We start from the raw sequence: 19,453 nt of genomic DNA on the forward strand, positions 1-19,453 counted from the left end.
TACACAAAATATTGCATGACACTAATGTTTAAGTTGGTTTTTTTTTTTTTTTCCCCCTTCCTGGCCGGCCTCGGTGGTCTCGCAGTTCTAGGCGCGCAGTCCGGAACTGTGAGGCTGCTACGGTCGCAGGTTCGAATCCTGCGTCGGGCATGGATGTGTGTGATGTCCTTAGGTTAGTTAGGTTTAATTAGTTCTAAGTTCTAGGCGACTGATGACCTCAGAAGTTAAGTCGCATAGTGCTGAGAGCCATTTGAACCATTTGACTAATGACCTGAGAAGTTGAGTCCCATGGTGCTCAGAGCCATTTGAACCATTTTCCCCCTCCCTTAATTTATATCTAAAAATTCAGCCAATGAGTAGAAGGAGTTCCCAGAATGAGATTTTCACTCTGCAGCGGAGTGTGCGCTGATATGAAACTTCCTGGCAGATTAAAACTGTGTGCCCGACCGAGACTCGAACTCGGGACCTTTGCCTTTCGCGGGCAAGTGCTCTACCATCTGAGCTACCGAAGCACGACTCACGCCCGGTACTCACAGCTTTACTTCTGCCAGTACCTCGTCTCCTACCTTCCAAACTTTACAGAAGCTGCCCTGGTACTGGCAGAAGTAAAGCTGTGAGTACCGGGCGTGAGTCGTGCTTCGGTTGCTCAGATGGTAGAGCACTTGCCCGCGAAAGGCAAAGGTCCCGAGTTCGAGTCTCGGTCGGGCACACAGTTTTAATCTGCCAGGAAGTTTCAGTAGAAGGAGTTGTCATCTAGAAATTCTTTTAATTTATTTTTAAATGTTGGTTGGCTATCTGTCAGGCTTTTGATGCTGTTTGGTAGGTGACCAAAGACTTTTGTGGCAACATAATTTACTCCTTTCTGTGCCAAAGCCAGATTTAACCCTGCATAGTGAAGATCATCCTTTCTCCTGGTGTTATAGCTATGCACACTGCTATTACTTTTGAACTGGGTTGGATTATTAACAAAAAATTCCATAAGTGAATATATATACTGTGAGGTTACTGTGATGATCCCTAGATCCTTAAATAGATGTCTGCAGGATCCTTAAATAGATGTCTGCAGGATGACCGTGGGTGGGCACCAGAAATTATTCTGATTACATGTTTTTGAGCAATGAATACTTTTCTACTCAACGATGAATTACCCCAGAATATGATGCCATACGAAAGCAGTGAATGAAAGTAGGCATAGTAAGCTAATTTACTGAGATTCTTATCACTAAAATTTGCAATAACCCTGATAGCATACGTAGCTGAACTCAGACATTTCAGCAGACCATCAATGTGTTGCTTCCAGTTTAACCTCTCATCAATGGACACACCTAAAAATTTTGAAAATTCTACCTTAGCTACAGACTTCTGTTCAAAGTCTATATTTATTTCTGGAGTTGTGCCATTTACTGTACGGAACTGTATATACTGTGTTTTATCAAAATTTAAAGAGAGTCCGTTTGCTGAGAACCACTTAATAATTTTGTGAAAAAACATCATTTACAATTACATCACTTAGTTCTTGGTTTTTTGATGTTATTACTATACTTGTATCATCAGCAAAAAGAACTAACTTTGCATCTTCATCAATGTGGAATGGTAAGTCATTAATGTCTATCAAGAACAGTAAAGGACCTAAGACCGAACCCTGTGGGACCCCGTACCTGATAGCCCCCCAGTTTGAGGAATCAGCTGTTGTTTTAACATTACATGAACCACTTATTTCAACTTTCTGCATTCTTCCAGTTATGTATGAATTAAACCATTTGTGCACTGCCCCCCTCAAACCATAATGATTTAGCTTATCTAAAAGAATTCCATGATTTACACAATCGAAGGCCTTTGAGAGATCACAAAAGATACCAATGGGTGATGTCCGGTTATTCAGAGCATTTAATATTTGATCAGTGAAAGCGTATATAGCATTTTCTGTTGAAAAGCCTTTCTGAAAACCAAACTGACATTTTGTTAGTACTTTATTTTTACAAATATGGGAGGCTACTCTTGAATACATTACTTTCTCAAAAAATTTTGATAGAGCTGTCAGAAGAGAGATTGGGCGGTAGTTGTTGACATCCGATGTATCCCCCTTTTTGTGCAATGGTTTTACAATGGCATATTTCAGTCTATCGGGGAAAACACCCTGCTCCAAAGAGCTATTACATATGTGGCTGAGAATCCTACTTATCTGTGGGGAACAAGCTTTAAGTACCTAGCTGGAAATGCCATCAATTTCGTAAGAGCTTTTACTTTTCAGTGAGTTTATTATTTTACTGATTTCAGAGGGAGAGGTTGGTGGAAATACAGTTGTTTCAAACTGCACAGGTATGGCCTCTTCTATTAGTAGCCTTGCCTCTTCTAGTGAAGATCTAAATCCTATTTTCTCCACAACATTTAAAAAATGATTATTGAAAATATTTTCAATTTCTGATTGTTTGTTAGTACACTTGTCATTCAGTTTTATGGCACTAAAGTCTTCCTGTGCTCTTGGTTGCCCTGTTTCCCTTTCAATAATATTCCAAATTGCTTTAATTTTATTATCAGAGTTACTGATCTCAGACATGATACACATGCTTCTGGACTTTTTAATAACTTTTCTTAATACTGCACAATAGTTTTTATAATATTGAACAATTTCGGGGTCAGTACTCCCTCTTGCTGTTAGATACAGTTCTCTTTTAAGGTTGCAAGATATTCTTATTCCTTTAGTTAGCCAAGGTTTTTTATATGTTTTCTTGAAATTATGTTTTACTATTTTCTTGGGAAAACAATTTTCAAATACCCTTAAAACTGTATTGGGAAATAAGTTATATTTCAAGTTTGCATCGGGTTCCTTATACATTTCATCCCAGTCTAGCTGCTGTAGGCTTTCCCTAAAGTTTGCAATATTTATATTGTTAATTGAACGCACTGCTTTGAAATTCTGATTTGATATACTGCATGGAGCTATGTCATGTACTGTAACTAGCTGTGCACCATGATCTGAAAGACCATTCTCAACAGGATAAGCATATATGTCCTTAAACTTATCTTGGTCTATGAAAAAGTTATTTATCAATGTCCTGCTGTTCTTTGTTATCCAAGTAGGAAAATCAATGACGGAGCTCAAATTGAAAGAACTGAGTAATACTACAAGGTCATTCTTCCTATGACACTCTTTCAGGGAATCAACATTGAAATCCCCACAAATGATAATTTGCTTCCCCCTGTCTGACAGATAGCACAACAAAGCATCCAAGTTTTCTAGAAATAGCTGGAAATTCCCTGAGGGGGACCTATACACTGTTACAATTATGAAACTGCCATCATTTAGTTTTAGTTCAGTGGCACATGCTTCCATATGTTGCTCTACACTAAATTTTTTACACTGTGGAAGCTTTTGACATATATGGCAACTCCTCCTCTCATCATATTATCTCTACTTACATGTGCAGCTAATTTGTACCCATTGATGCTAACCTTTTGCATATCAGTGACAATGTGATGCTCAGACAGGCGTAGTACATCTATTACATTCTCAGTTTCTATATCTTCTAAACAAAGCAGAAGCTCATCAATTTTATTCTTCAATCCCCCAATATTTTGATGAAATATACTAACATTATTTTTCACTTTACTTTTGTGATTATGTTGAACTTTTTTAACACATTTAGTACTTGCCTGTCTGAGTTTCCCACTGGACACTGATCTTACACTAAACAAGAGTTTCCACCATGAGATATAGTTCTTCCCCCCTTTAAATATCCTGCTATCAGCCCAGCCAGTTTACCCTTCCCTTTCTTGTTGAGGTGTAGGCCATGTCTAGTATAGTCCCACCTACAGAGTGAATCAACAGGAACCACACCAATATGTGACCCTGCACCAGATCCAAGTAGCCGTTCCAACTCCAAATTAACTCTCCTGACAGAAGAGCTCCGAAGAGGTCGGTCGTGGCGCTCCAGAACAGACACAAACCCAAGACTGGTATGACTCGATGTTGATGCAATCTTTGCCAGGTCACACTCTATGCTGTACCCCGGGTCTCTGTCAATACTGTTGCCCGGCCCACCCACAATAACCACGGTATCTTCGTTAGTAAAGCCTCTACATAGTGAACCTAAATCCTCCGTAACCTGCCCCAGTCCAGCACTAGGTTTGAAAAAACTTGTGACCTGGTATTCTGACCCTAATTCATCCTGCAGAAGTTGGCCCACACCCCTAGCATGCGAACTACCTAGCAACAAGACTTTCTTTCTCTTTGCAGGCTTCCCTACATTCTTATTCAATTTGCTTCTGAAAGCTTGTTGAGCCCTGTCTACATCTACTTCTGTGAGAGGCTCATCAGTTTCTGACTGAGGCAACAGCTCAAACCTATTTTTTACATTAATAACAAAGCTGTCAGAAGAATTTCTTGGCCTGTTCCTTATGCCTGTTGCCACTTCCCACCCCTGTTTACCCTTCTCCCCCCTTAACCTGCCCAGTTCTCGCCTAGCCTCATCTAACTCAGCCTGAAGGGTAGCAATTTTCCCCTCCTGTTCCACAATCTTTCTATCTCTACTGCATAGCCTACAGACACTGATGAGTCTCGCTCATTTTCCCCATTCCCACGCCACTACAATCGCCCCAATGAAAAAAGTTACTACATCCATCACACCAGACCCCGGAGCTAACAATTCCACGGCACGTCAGGCACTTTACACTCATGGTACAAATCAATCTTAGTGACAGAAAGACAATTAAGTTACCGGAAAACAATGAAAATACGTGTACGAAAAATTAGGCCTACTCGTGACAATGTAAACAGCGGTTCAGAAGTTTATTACTGGAAATTACTTAAGAGATGACGATACTCTACAGATATAAAGGGGCAGCAAACGTATTTAGCACACAGAACTATCAGTAAATGAACTTAAAATTGCGGTATGAAGTTTAATCTGAAAGCTCAAAAGTTCGGCCTGAACGCAATATGTAAACAAAACGAACTTTACGTGATTACTGTGAAAATACGTAAGAAAAAAACCTTTAATGGTACGCTTGAAGAGCACTATAATTAACGTAATAAATTAGTTTAAAGTGTTAAAAACAGTTTATTACTACTTAAATTACTTATCTTGTACGAGAGCTGTGACTCAGATGTCCGTATAGTAGGTGCAGGGCTACCAATGGTATGATACGTCCTGGATGAAATGATCCCTGAATTGTATTAATGCAGAACCTGGAAAAGCACTTGGGGAGAGGGCCGTTTGCCCGGGTTGTGACTCGTGTATTGTCTTGGACTTGGTCACATCATATGTGACATAGTTTGTACCAGAATGCTTCTACTAAAGTATCTGATTGCATGGCAAGTTGCCAAAAGCTTCTAGTCTAATACATATCCATGCTGTCACAGTGATTTTCATTGTGTTCCTTGGGTCTGTTTAGGTTAAATTCTTCAGAAAGACTATCTTTCATAAACATATCAGAAACTTCATTAATAAAAATGATGGACTTATAATATCCATACAGGAAGATGAAAGGGCGGGTGGATGTCAGTGTATTTGTTGTGTATAAGACTGTAGGAAATCACTGAAACAGAATAGATACATGTTGATGGTTTGCAGTCTAATATCGTTCTACTGTAGGACTAGTGAGAGGAAAAGAAATGTTATTATTTGTATCAGGAATTAAATCCCAGGTCTCTCACAGTAATTAAAAATTAGTTGAATGCTGTGCACTACAGTGTGCACAAGCTAATAGCACTGGTAGTTTACTGGACAGCATCAATAAACTTGAATAGAAAGTATCAATGAAGCTGTCCGTACCTAACGATTGTTTGTGGGGACTTCAGTGATGATTTTATGTCATAGAGTGATCGCCAAGGACAACTAGGCTGTTTGAAGTCTTGCTTTCTTTTATTGCCCATAGTACAATTGATTAAAAATGCTTTAGCAACACCAATGCATATAATGGGATACAAAAAGAAACCACCTCTAATCTCAGATTTCATTCTCTCCATTATTTTCAATAATATTTGTTAAGATGGTCTATGATACAATGTTGACTAATTTTTCTAAGCATATTTTGTTAACTACCTCTCAATTTGGCTTTTGTGAAGGACTCTCCAACAAGTGAAGCCATACAAGAAGTCCTTGTCCTGGCAGAGATTTTAAAGGAAAAAAAAAAAGTTCTTTGTAGCAAACTACAATAATATGACATTAAATGGCAGCCCTCTTACATGAATGGAAGTCCTACTGTCATAACAGAAAGCAGAGGATTACATTGACAGACTATCATAGGAATAAGACTAAATATAAAATGAATAACATGTTGGGTCCAACAAGATTCAGTACAGGATTTATTCCTGTCCTTAACATACATGATCTTCCAATGACTAAAGGACAGTTCAAAACTATGTTTACTGATGGCACAAGCATACCAATCAAGAGCCCACTCTCTTCTGGATACTGCCCAGAAAATATTTAAACAAGCATACAACTTATTGAGAGGAAAACTTGTCTTATTCATAAAAATACTGATGTATGATTTTAAACAATCAAAGAAGGGCCTGCATGTTAAAAGTTCTATGTTAAATGAAAATTTCTTTTGAAAGATTCCTTGGGGTGTAGACGAATAACAACTTAAAATGAAGTCAACGCATAAAGAAACTAATCAAGAAGGTCAGTTCAGTCTGTTTTCAATCCTTATTGTCTTAAGGTATTATGTCCTGAAGCAATACGTCTGAAGTAAATGAAGTATTTATCCATTGTGAAGTGAGCGGAAATAATATTCTGTAAAGTAGACAACCATACATCTTGCAGATGTGTCTTTAAAGACTTTGGAATTTGTATATTCACTTTCTCGTATTCAGATCATGACGTGGGGAATAACTTCCATTAGAGACAAAATATTTGCTGATGCTTATGAGCAATGCTAGGTGTGTCTTTATTATTTAGTGTGTACCTGAGAGGCGGCAGGATATAGGCACTGTGTGGCGTGCACAAGCATTGTGTGTTGTCTATAATCCAGTCATCTGCACCATGTGAAAGGGGGTAGTCCGAGCAAAATTAAGGTTCGTGATTTGCTTATAAAATATCTTTCTCTATAGAGACACTCATTCGTAAGGTTTTTTAGTTGAAAATCTTATCAATTTATTGGGATAGGTGCCATGCAGATGCAACACATATGGTTAGTAGATCCTGCTAGGTAGGTGACATCTCATCATCCCAACACCATGGATTTAATGTGGATAGTTTGCATATTCTTACAAGTTCTTATAGTTTCTCCTCCTTCGTGACTAGCTTTTCCCAAAACCTACTTTGCGCTAAAATTGATCCGTATGCTGTGCTCTTATGGAAGTAGATTTCCTGACAATTTCATACAAATCTCTTGGGAATATGAGTATAATTTCCTCACAATGAAAGCCACAGATTACCTTCTAAACAAGGTTGAGGCTCCTTGTATTATTTTACACACTGTCAGACAGTGCAATTTCACTACAACAATTTACTTCTCCTCTGAGCAACTACACCTCTTTCCACAATGGCTACCAGGACAAGACATAATGAAAGCACGTCTAAAACAATTGACACTTCAGAACACTAGAGAAGGAGAGAGAAATTTAAAGTCTGTTTTTGGAAGTAGGTTCCTATGGGGCCAAACTGTTGAGGTCATCGGTCCCTAGGCTTATACTCTACTTAATCTAACTTTCAAACTGTGCCAAGACGCCTCGGACCGTGTGGCTTAAAGTCTGTCATGGCTAATGTATTCCCACTTCTTTGCTGTGGAACATGTAACTATAAATTTAGTCCTTCCAGCTCTGTTACATTAAAAAGTCCACACATGAAGCTAGAGCAAGTGCTAAAAGTGGCAGCCTTCCACGTGATTACGAGTGTTGCAACCCTCATGCATTCACAAGTGGACACTCTTAAATAAGCCAGGAGTGGTTTCAATTGCATTACATGCTGCTTGATTTCGTTCAATGAGAATGACTCAATACTCTAAAAGGATAGTATACACATAAGTTTTGATGTGACCCCATACAGGAAGAAATCGACTGGCAGGTCAGGTGGCCGAGGTGCAAGGCCGCCTCTCCCAGTCCAGTTCACAATAAATGTGTCAGTGAGGTGCTGGCACACACAGCGGTGGTTAAAATTTGGTGGTCCACTATCACATCAAAACCACATTTTTGCTTGCCTATTTACTGAAACATCGTGTAGCAGCTCGAGTAGGTCATTTACTAGAAAGTTGTGACACATCTGGCTGTCTACACGAGCTGGAAGAGTAACAAGTCTAGTATTATGTTTGCGAGCAATACCAGCCCACATATTTACTGAAAACTGTTGTTGGTTATGTGTGGCCAGACTTTCACAGTGGTTTTCTTCTGCCCACATGTGACTGTTGTTGGTATTTACGTAGCCATCTCCCGTTAAATGTGCTTCACCTGTAAACAACAAACATGGTGTAAACTCAGGATTAACAATGCATTGCTATAGAAATCACTGTGAAAACTGCATACAGGTCTCAAAGTCAGCTGGTCCAAGAGCCTGTTCCTTTTGCAAATGGAATGAACTTAACTGGTGCCAATGGAGCACTCTTCACATGGAGGTGTTGCCCATATTTCTTGCAATCATTCAGGTGCCTGTAAATGCGTTGACTTCAACTCTGTCCATTATTTCCTCTTCAAATTGCAGCATACACAAATCTCTTGTGTTTATGCCCTCATAATGTGTGTAGAAGATCCCATAGTCATGCAGTCACTGATGTAGCCTTTGCAACAGTGTGTAATATGGCTATTTATTGGGGAATCGTTGATGCAGTCATGCTGCTAAGCATTCACAGCCTCTAGCTTCACTGTACAGCAAATGCAAGTCCGCTAGTTCTGGTGAGGAACAAGCATTCATAGTGGTCTGGTAAATGAGGCACAATGACAATCAAGACATAACTGTTTCAACTTAAAGGCAGAGGCAACAACTGAATTATAGGTAAATACACCTGCACACTGCAGAGTGCCAATGCCCAGCTGTCTCTGAGGATGTAACCAAACCAGAAAATCTGTAAACCAGATGCTGTGTAACCTTTAATAAGTAACATTAATGCTGGCTTTGATGCTGCAAATGGTATGGTAAATCATCTATAGAAATCAAGAATAATGGACAGTGTAACATGGATCAGTGAGGCTCTCCTTAACAAACATTCTCGTATCCTGAAAAATAACTTTTTATTTTCATAACATACTGCTAGTATCTGTTGCCTGCTGCAAAGATATGGCTCAAACGAGTTGTAAGCAACTCAACAGATACTACATTTGTGTACACTGCCTGACAAAAAAGTAAAGGACCCAGAAGACATGACTGGATGTCAATGTAACATTGTATGTGTACACACCATTGGTGGGTATGTAAATGTGTAGGCTTGCAATTCTCAGACAAGTAGAATGGCTACCAGAGTGCACCAATATTGTTAGTGTTTAGTGTTACCAGATGTGGTAGGGTTTATAAGGGACATCAACAGAATCAGATGTCGAGTGATCAGTGTAAAGGACACAGAAATGCCACTACTTACACGAACAGTATTATCAGCACCCAACAGTGCTTGAAAGGGGCTCTTTGTGGTCTTCATTTGCCCAGCTGGTCGAATTGTGTAATAACCAGAGTTGTGTGGCATTCGGTTGTGACACTGGCTTGATGTTAGGTTGCAAGGGAACTTGAGGGCAGGCATACTCATCATCAAGGTTTTGGTTGACCACATCTGACCATCGCAAGGGAAGTTCGCCACATTGTGCACCAAACACATCATAATCCCATCCCATCTGCAACTGCCAACCAAGAACAAGTAATGAACTCCCTGCAACACTTTGCGTCATCCCATGCCATTGGTCAGAGACTAGTAGCAGCCAGATTAGGGAATTACTGACCACTGTAGGCTGCCGTTAACACCAGAACACAAGCAGCTCCATTCAGCCAGACTACAGAGTTACCAACAACTTTAGGCTGCCATTAACATCAGAATACAAGCAGCTGCTTTTGGAGTGGCTCCATTACAGGGAAACATGGACTGCTGATAAGTAGCATTGTGTTGTTTTCAGCAATGAATAATGTTGCTGCACTACCACAGATGATCGTCGTCATTTAGTATTGTGGCAACGTAGGGAGAGATCCAGTTCATCTAATGTTTTGGAGAGGCACTGTGCTGTCACTTATGATATCATGAGGTGAAGAACCGTGAGATTGACTGGTAATGACTGAAGGAATCCTGATAACACAACGATATGTCTTAGATATCCTGCATCCTCATGTGTTATATCTCATGATAGTATCATGGTGCCATTTTTCAAGAATCCAATGCTTCACCACACATGGAATGTGACTCCTTGGACTGTTAGCATGACACTGAGATATTCCTGCAGGCCAGCAATAGCCCCATATGTGCCCCTCATATAGCATCTGTGGCACAAGCTTGGATGTCAACTCGTTCCCAGTGCCAATGTACAGGATATCACAGGACCAGTTACAACACAACGGTTGTGGGGCAACTTGCCTCAGGAGAGGATACAATGGCTTTATGACATCCTTCCCATCTGAATCAGTGCATGTACCCAGGCTGGAGGAGGTGCAACATTATATACATGGGCTCATACGGCCAAGTTCTGTGTAGTGTACCTTGATTTTTTGTTATCACTCAGATAACATTGCATACCCTCTCAAACCATGAAGTTTAATTTTGTTTCCTCCTCTTCTGGGTGCTTCACTTGTTTTGTCAGGCAGTATAATTTCCTACAAAGTATATCATGATTGACAAATCAAAATCCTTTGGTACTTTCACATATTATGTGGATTATATTGCATCATCATTTGCCCATCTTTTAGTTTTTGTGATGAATTTTCTGCTCCTTACTTTACTTCTTCCCCCATTTTTAATAACAACTTTTCAGACGGATTTCATTTCTTACTTCGTTGTTGTTTAATAGCTGAGGTATTTACTAACTTTTTGCTGCCACTTAAGTTTCCTGTATATCTTCCTGTAGCTAACCACATATGGTTTCAAAGCTGCATTTTGTTTTGCAGCACTGTTTGTGCATGTCTAAGAGAGAACCAGACAATGAAAACTCCAAGTAGGAATGTCAACAATGTAGGGAAAGACAGATTGCTGCTTACTATAAAGAAGATACATAATTTTGCAGGCAGTTACAATTAAAAGATACTCACATAAAGCTTTCGGCTACAGCCTTCGTCAGTAAAAGACACTCCAGCATCTCTGGCTGGAATGCAACTATCACATGGGATGCACGCAGCAATCTGGAGGGGGCGGGGAAGGAGAGGGGATAGTAGGGTTTATGGGTGGGGAGAGAGACAAACATTGTCTGGGGTGGAGTGTGCAAGGACTAGACTGCCAACATGAGCAGCATCAGGAGTAGCGACACTTTCTGTGCAATCCACCCATCATTTTGCACGACATTGCGCAGGCACATACAGAGCTGCTTTGTTCGGTTGATGGACTTAAGTCCTTGTGACTTTGATTTGATTCCGAAGATGGAGGAACCACTTCGTGGCATTCGCTTCAGAACTGTTCCAGAGATTTGACAGGCAGTAGACTGCTCCATTCACACCATCAACAGAACAGGCCCTACTAACGGTACACTACACCTTCCACATCACTGGTAACAGGTTTTACATAACACTGGTGACTACTTTGAAGGACATAACAGGTGCAAACATGTAACTCTTTTATATCGGTTGTGAATAAATAGTTGACACTATGTAAGTTCCATTCCTCATATATATGCCCTTATATGAGTCCTAATTACTTTTATCTCCTTACATGTTGAGAATAGGTTTAGCCAGCTGTCAGAATCATGTGTAGAGGATCTTCTAGTAGGTGCAGGAGCAGCTAAGATGCAACAGATACCCAACATCATTAGGAAGCCTAACTTAGGAAAATTAAGAAGAGAGTTCTGTTGCTGCTAGTTAGCAATAATGGCCACAGTGCAGCAGGCTGCAGTTGCAGGAGACATTAGGAAGGAATACCAAGTCACTAGCAGTTTTAAACCAAGTGCCAGACTCATTAAGATGACAAAAGACTTTACTAAAGAGGATCAGATAGTAACACTGGAAGAGGCAGGGAGTAATCGTGAAAGGTACTAGGCATATGATATAGGCAGTGACTTGTTGGACAGGATTGCTACTCAAACTTGGATCACTTATGTTCATTTTCTGCAGCTGTTCCAGCATTACAATCCACCCTGTCTTGGCAGTGCCATGAGGTGAGTGAGACTTGAGAGGGCACTGATGACTGCCGATAAGGCAAACATGTCAGTGGTGTCAGGTAAGAGTACCCGTAGGTTGGGATATAGTAGGCCCTTCATACACCTGATTAGAGTTGGGAAGTGATGGTTGGAAAGTTATAACTGACAGTATAGGAGGTGGATCTGGACTCATTCCAGGTAAAATTCTGGTGAAACATGTTGAAGGGCAAGAACTTTTCTTGGGATGAAGTCAAGTAGGAGGTTTCCCTGCTTGAGGAATGCTGAAAATTAGTTCAATAAATGGGGAATGCAGATCAGAAGGTTGAGTCAGTTTAATTAATCAAAATATTAGGGAAGATATTGTAGGTATAATTTGCTAATAGATCTCGGACCATCATTTATGTAGTGAAGAAATTCTAATCTTCCTATGGAGGATTACATCTTATTTGATGTCTATGCAAGGAGTTTGTTGTAGAAGGGAGGTGTGACTGTTGATTCCAAATGTAAAATTTCAAACAAAAGAGCTGAGATAAACATTATAAAGGCCAAATATTTCAGAGCATTTGAATTTTCATGGAAAAAAAAAAGAAACTTTCCATTACAGGCCTCTACAGATCCCCCAGTTCAGACTACAGGGTTTTCATCTCCAGACTTGACGCTATGCTAGTCATGGTTCTTAAGAAAAACATTAAGTTGATTTAGTTTGGGGATTTCAATATAAACTTTCTGACTGTTTGTTCAGAGAAAAAAGTTAATGGACTTAATTCAGTCTTACAGCCAGGCACAAACAGTACACTTTGCAACTAAAATTCAGGGAAACAGCTGCATTATCATAGACATTATCTTCACCAGTTGTTCTTTAGTGGATGCAGCGGCAGTGTAAGGCCAAAGTGGCACAAGCCTCTACTTGAGGCACCAAGATGAGAGGGGTGCCAGAGACATCATGACTGTAGGACTTTAATAGAAGAAGAGTCACAATTATAACGGCCTCTTGGAGGCACCAGCTGAGGGGGTGCCAAAGTGCAGGATTTGTATACAGTGTGTATTACAATTAATAGCGAAAACTGCCATGGATGAAAGTGTACAAGGAAGAAAGGGAGGAGAGGGGGCATCACATGATAAGTTGCTTTTGTGGAAAAATGTTCACAAACTGGCCCTGAGTGGATGGGCACAGAGTGAGCAAAATTGGTAATGTCCCAGCAGATCATGATCCACAGATAATAATTCTGAAAGGGATCAAGGCAGACTCATATCCCAAAGTAATGAAGAAGAGACTTGGATATATGAGCCCATTTACAGTGCAGACATTTAAGGCCAATCTCAAATATCAAACTCGGCAAGAAGTCTACCATATAGGTAACCTGAGTGACAATCATGATACATTTCTTTAAACCTTTATCCCTTTCTTTGACAGCTCTTTCTCATTAAAAATTGCAGACAAATATCCATTAATAAAAAGCAACTAATGAAGGAGGAAATGGGAACATTGTCGTAATATGTAAAGTCAGAGCCCAGCAACAAAATTTCACTACAGACAATACAGCAAAGTGCTGTGAAATGTCATTAGACAGGCTAGAACAATGTGTTATACCAACCAGATAGAAGCTCTCGGGACAGTAGTAAGACTATATAGTCAATTGTGAAGGAAGTGTCAGTGAATAATGGAGCTAAATGCTCAACATATTACACCTCTCTTGTTTGAGATTGTGCAAAACATTTAATAATCACTTCTTCTCACTAGAATGTTAGATAAAAGTTTTATTGGTATTGATAGATATGCAGAACTGTTGAAAGCTTATGTCCTGAGACAACTACATCCGATGCAGGTCAGGGAACAGATAAAGATGAAATTAAATCAATTATTATAACATTAAAGAGTAAATATTCCCAAGGGTGTGATGAAATTTCAAATTCTATGAAGAACAATGCACCATAATTTAGTACTGTACTGTCACCTGTGCACTCTGTTTTCCAGGTGTAGTCAGTTTCCTTACAAATTGATGCACTCATTAGTGAAACCACTTTATAAATAGAGTGAAAGAGAAAATGTGGGCAATTACTAGCCAGTTACTTTGATACCAGTGTTTACAGAAAGTGAGTTTTGCTTGGTCAGCTGAGTCACTAGACCACTTGCCTGTGATAGGCTTAAGTCCCAGATTCAAGTCCCGGACCAGCACACAGTTTTAATCTCCCAGCAAGTTTCAAACTAGCACACCCTCCACTGCAGAGTGAAAGTTCATTTTGGAAACAATCCATAGTCTGTGGCTAAGAAAAATCTCTACAATATGCTCTTCCAGGAGCACTAATCCTGCAAGATGTGCAGGAGAATTTCTGTGACATTTGGGGTGTTGGAAAAGAGGACTGATGGTAGTAAAGCTGTCAGGGTGGGTTGTAAGTCATGCTTGGACAGCTCAGTTGGTCAAGCACTTGCCCAGGACATGCAAACAGCCTGGTGCACAGTTTCAATGTTCATAGTATGAAGGCTTTCACGACCGGATGGACCACGACCTTACATCCCGGAAGGTTTACCAGAAGTTTCAATGTTGTTTTCATTAATGAATGTTTGTTACGTAGTGCTCAATTACTTTTCAGGTATTATTTAGCACATTTCAAACACAAATTTAATTTTTTTGTCATTTGAAAAAACAGTGTATGCCACACCAAAGCCATAATCATATATCTGTTTGTCAACAAATTAAATTTCAATTGTTGTTCCCATTAAATTTCAAATCATCTGTGTTTACATGGTAAATCTCTTACCATTGATTGTGGTGTAGTCTATGTGTAAAAGTAGGATCCATTAGAAATGGTGATTCTTTCTGTCATTGCAATAATCTGAATGAAAATTAATATTACTTTCTTCATAGACAATGGTCTCACTTTTGTCATCATGGAGTTTTATTAAGACTGTATGTACCTTTGTGGAGACGGTTGAGATAGATGTAAATTATTACAATCATGAATTTAATCAGTTCATTTAGTTATATTTTACTTATTTCCTTTTGTTTACTGCAATAGTTTTAACAATTTGTCAAAATCACAAGAGAGATTGAAAAGCCAATAAGTACTTACTTGAACTACTGGCCAGCCTTTCTCTTTTCGGTAACTTAAGCAATTTCCTGAGTTGAACTTTCTGTTTTATGTGACTAGATTTGAAACAGTTATTCTATGCTGTGTTAACTAATTATAGACTGTATGATTTTGTGCACTCTGTGGCACAAATTGTCACATCAGCTTTGTTTCAGTTGGTCCCACAATTATAATTAAATTGGGAGCATTGTACATGCACTTTTTTGATTTCAGTGGGTATCACTTTACATTATGATCAACAGATCAAATCAGGAAGTCTTTCATCTGATTTCATTGTTTCTTGGAGGGAAGAGCATTTTTTGTCTTTAATAAAAAGTACATTTTGAGGAGATAATAGTTATAATAATGTTTATCTTGTGAATTTGTAACAGAATTCCAACATTTTGGCATGCCATGAAGCTGCTTTTATTTTTAATGATTTTTTTCAGCTACGAGTACTTTGCAAAAAATTTCCATTTTATCCTACAAAAGAGAACTAATGGGAGTTGGAGAGGGATGTTGTCCATTTTAGATGTCATGCTTTTGGTGTAACTGCACAATTAACTATTTAATGCTGCATTATGATGCTGCTATGACTTTTATGATGGTCTCACGTCCCTGGTATTGCAATAGTCAGGTAATATGTCTGACCATCCGCAAACATCTGCCACTGTCCAAGACTTTCATTCATTTATTTTGTTGTAACCGTGACAGAAACAGTCATGGGGTGGCCGCTAACGAAAACGTGGCGGGACTGAATGGGAGTGGCCTGCGAACAAACAAGATGGACGAACGGGAATGGAAGGACAAGCACGACGACAGACAACCGAGCAAGACACCAAGATCAACAACCAAGTATTAAGCAACAGCGTCACAAGAGACAACCTCACAAAATCAAAACAATGTCCACTCGTAAACAGGAAGTAAGCACAAGTAACGTAAACATGATGTCTGTAGGTGAGATATCAACCGACTCAATGCGAATACCAGAAGACTCACTGAGTGAGAGGCAGCCGCCTAAATACACAACAGGGTATGTCGCTATTGGCCGCTTGGATCATGTGCTCCACAGTGGCGCCCTCACGTTACACTCAGGGCCAGGAGCGCGCACAGCCACGGCTTACGGCGCGACTGCTGCAGAGATCTCTAGTGGTCATTGAGTTCCATGCTGTCTGGCGCAGATTCAAGCCGCGGTGCTCGGTACCAGATATTTAACAGAATACTGTATCAAGGATTAATCAAAATGCTTTGAAGTTTGACATGATTCTCACACTGGTTTTTGTAATATTGTTCTTTAATTTCATAATCAAGACAATAGCTTAAACAGTTGGCAGTGCTTTGTAGGCAATGGAGTTGTGTAATTATTATCAGATATCAGGCAGGGCAGTAAAGATTTTTGCATTCTATCATAGATGTGCCTAGTTACTTGTGTAACACATCTTTTCAAGTTAGTATTAACCATACAGAGATAAATATTCCATAATCAGATTGCTACAAAAAAATGGAGAAAAATATGGTGATAACTACATGGCAATTCCATTGAAACTGGTGTGTTGCAGGCTTTCTTGGCATATTTCAGTGATAAATTAACCTTGGGTGATCATCTGAGTGGTGTTGTTGTCACAGTGTTTCCATGAGTTTTGTACCCTCATCTTCAGAAATGTGCCAAGATGCCTTGTTGTATGTGTTTACAACTGCTGGACTGCTGACTATTTCTGTAGGTGGGCCAATCACATGCCCCCAGAAGAGGGTGCTGTACTGGAGGAGGGGGGGAGTGGCATGGCCAGTGGTTGGGGAATGTGGCATGATGCTGGTGTGGGCTTCGAGTCACAGTGGCTGTCCATTCTGTCACCTTCAGAATGGACTGTTCCTGTCATGCTTTCACAACTGTGGAATCCCTTACTGTGCTGAGTTGAAATCCGCAATACCAGTTTATTAGATTGTTGTGCAGACATAGTTATACAATCTCCTTGACAACTGAGTCCCAGAATCTATTGGCACTGCATAGCTTCTTCATTTGTTCAGAATCGAAGGTAAGTTCCTGTCAGTGCTTGCTCTGACACTGTGGACTTGTCTGTCTGCCCCAGTTGAAAGTTTCTGATGTGCTCTGTACGGTGTTGTGAGATGCATCACTGTGTCAGTCTGAAGTATTGCAGCCCACATTCACACTCAATACCATAAGTGTCTGGCATCTGCAATCCCAGCCAGTCTTCAGTTAAGCTAAGCATGTCCTTAGTTTTCTGCATTTGGTGGAAAACAGTCTTTATTTGGTGCTTCTTCATTATTCTCGTGACCTATGCTGACAGTGGCTCCACATACAGCAGGAACGACACAAGTTTGGCATCTTCTTCTTCTACTTCTTCTTGTCCTCCCTCCCCATATCAGTCTGTAAGGCACATTGTATTTGCGTCATCTTTCTGTTTTGTGGAAATGTTCCCACAAACACTGTTACTCGTTCAGTAAACTTTTCGAATCACAGATGGACTGGGCTCTATGTACTAACATGGCTAGTACCAAGCTGTGTTGTGCTGGATGGTGGAAATTCTGAGCATGAAAGTAAAGGCCCATGTTCATCTTCTTTCTATAGACCAAGTACCCCAACATGACGTCGAGTTCCTCTTGATAAAAATGTCGAAGAAGGGTAGGCTTCCTTTCTCTTCTACCTCCACTGTGAACTGATGCTGTCACGTGTGCGACTGAGGTGATGTAGGAACTCCTGTACATTTTCTCTATCATGTGGCCACACCACAAGCATATCATCTACATATCTGTAGAACACCTTGGTTTCCCTCTTGGGCATGGGGAGAGGCACTTGATCTGTGGGTGTGGAGAACTTTTAATATTTTGGAAGGTGGATAACGACTCATAAGGAGACATACAAAAGTTCAGTTTCCAACCCTGTTAAAATCTATAGAATACCAACTTTTAAATCATTTTTTGAACAGAAAACCCCCTGACTACATTATATTTTTTCCTTTCCCTGTGAGTTGGGGAGATTTGGTGGGGGGGGAGGGGGGGGGTATGGCCCTCTCTTGCCCCCAGGTATGGGTATAGATTAGCAATATCCAGATGTGTAAAGTGTAACCCATGGCAACCCCATCTATTTGCTCGTAGAATTTCCCACCTCGTTCGAAATAAGAGGTGGTTAGTATGTGTCAGAAGGCACTGTACAAAAGAATAGGTACCTATTTCTCTGTGTGAAACCAATTAACAGATTCACAGTTTTAGTTTTTCAAATGGCACATCATTTGTGATGACAGTATGCTTTTTTTAATGACACAGTGGAATTTATCACAAAGAAAAAGAAATATGTGGTCACTGGATGTCTGTGGGATAAATGAAAGCTTTTGACTGTGCCAACATTGGTGTATTGCCAAATACATTAGAACATTATGGAATTAGGAAAAGGTATTTAGTTAGTGTCAGTCTTATCTGAGCACAAGGTTGCTTTATACTGTCACATTAACAAAAAATAAGCTAGTGATTTACTGTGGCACTGGAAAATGAAACCGAACTTAGTGGCAATGCGGTTAAGTCACTGGACTCACATTCAGACATTTAAAGGATTTGAAATTCCCATTCAGATTTACAAGTCATCTCCAGAAAGTAAGTTCCATCTGGAAAAAAAAAAAAAAATCAAACCAAAATTTATTTTTACAAGAAAGAGCATTTTATAAACTATTTTCTGCATAGTCGCTACTACTGTGTAGACATTTGTCATAGTGGGAAAACTACTTTTATATGACCTCGTCCTAGGAAGATGTTTCCAGCGAAGATAGCCTCTGCCGAACACCATTCTTTGCATCTTCATTGTTGTTAAAACGCCTTTCTCCAAAATCATGCCTCAAGTTCAAGAACAAGAGGCATCCAGTATGTGTGAGATCAGGGCAATTCAAAACAGGAGGCATGGAATGCTCTGTCAAGTTGTCCTGTTGCTTCATGACAATGTCCCCATCATGTTGATGTTACCTAAAACCTTATTCAAAAACTCAGTTGAGAGCAGTTCGATCACCCACTGTACAGCCCTGATCTCACACATCCAATTACCATTTGTACAGCCCCAGTCTCGCATCTTCTGACTACTACTTATCCTTGAAATTGTAGCGTGATTTTGGAGGAAGGCGTTTTGACAGCACTTATGATGCAAAAAATGGTGGTCAGGAATGGCGGTCTTCACTGGTGGGATCTTTC

This window comes from Schistocerca nitens, chromosome 1, assembly GCF_023898315.1.
Source record: "Schistocerca nitens isolate TAMUIC-IGC-003100 chromosome 1, iqSchNite1.1, whole genome shotgun sequence".
Taxonomy (NCBI): Eukaryota; Metazoa; Arthropoda; class Insecta; order Orthoptera; family Acrididae; genus Schistocerca; species Schistocerca nitens.